Here is a 1,076-nt window from a genome sequence, read left to right as displayed (position 1 = left end):
TCTTTTTGAATATATGTTGATTTACCATTCTTTAAGAAAAAAAATCCAGAGTGGAAAGCTTAAGGGAAAGCTTGATGTAGTCTCTCATTTTTATCACTAAAATCCAGTTTCTTTCTTACTCTCTACTCTGCCTGTCATGTGCTAGTTCCATATCAAGAGAAACTTCAGATGCTAATAGATCCAAGAATTATATGCTCCTTGTCATATAGTAGTCTATTTCTCACATTACATAATGCATTGGAAATTCTCTCTTGTGGTCAAATTTAGGTAATGACACTCCTTTGACAGATCACTGCAGATCATTGCAGTCAAGGAGATGGCCTCACTGAATGGCTAATGTGCGATTTTGCCTTTCATCCCCGGATTTGGGTTGGAATCACTGTTTTCAAAACCAAATTGTCTATCAAATAGTAATTGTGTTCTGGAAAAGAGAACATAAATATCTACTCTTCCATCTGTAATCAAAGCTCTGAGTTAAGCATTAGAGAAGGAAAAGATAAGTGAGAGAGAGCTTCAAGGAGGCATCACTGTAAATATGAGAGATATAAAATATAAAGGCAATTTCACTATTTAGCCCAGAAGAAGTTTATTTTTCCAAAACAAAAAATCAGAGAAGGGTAAAGTAGAAAAAGTTATCATCACTAAACTAATTATTAAACATACTACAAGATGCTCTGTTAAAATTAGGTCCAGTTCATTTGTATATATAGTGTCAGAGCTTTGATTCTTGTTACTGGCCTATGTGTTGGGTAGTTTCACGCTGCAGAAACATGATGAATTGAAAGACCAGTGTCCATGATCAAAAGATATTTTGGCTACATGACAATTAATAAGACTACAATAATGACAATTAAATTTCCAAGAAACATAAGTGTTAAACTGCACCAACTAGTTCCTCTGACTGTTCATGCCAAGGATTAAAGATAGACTAAATGGATCTGGACACCTTTTGCCTCACTTGCCCTCAGGAGTGGCATTGCTCCAGGGGAAGGATCTCAGAGGGAGTAGGGTTGGAATGCAGCAGACATGTTATTTGTTTATTATCTGTCCCTCCTATTAAAACTAAAACTCTATGA

Source organism: Hipposideros armiger, unplaced genomic scaffold (assembly GCF_001890085.2).
Source record: "Hipposideros armiger isolate ML-2016 unplaced genomic scaffold, ASM189008v1 scaffold_1743, whole genome shotgun sequence".
Taxonomy (NCBI): Eukaryota; Metazoa; Chordata; class Mammalia; order Chiroptera; family Hipposideridae; genus Hipposideros; species Hipposideros armiger.
The sequence above is the reverse complement of the archived record's forward strand: the minus strand, read 5'-3'. Positions refer to the sequence as shown.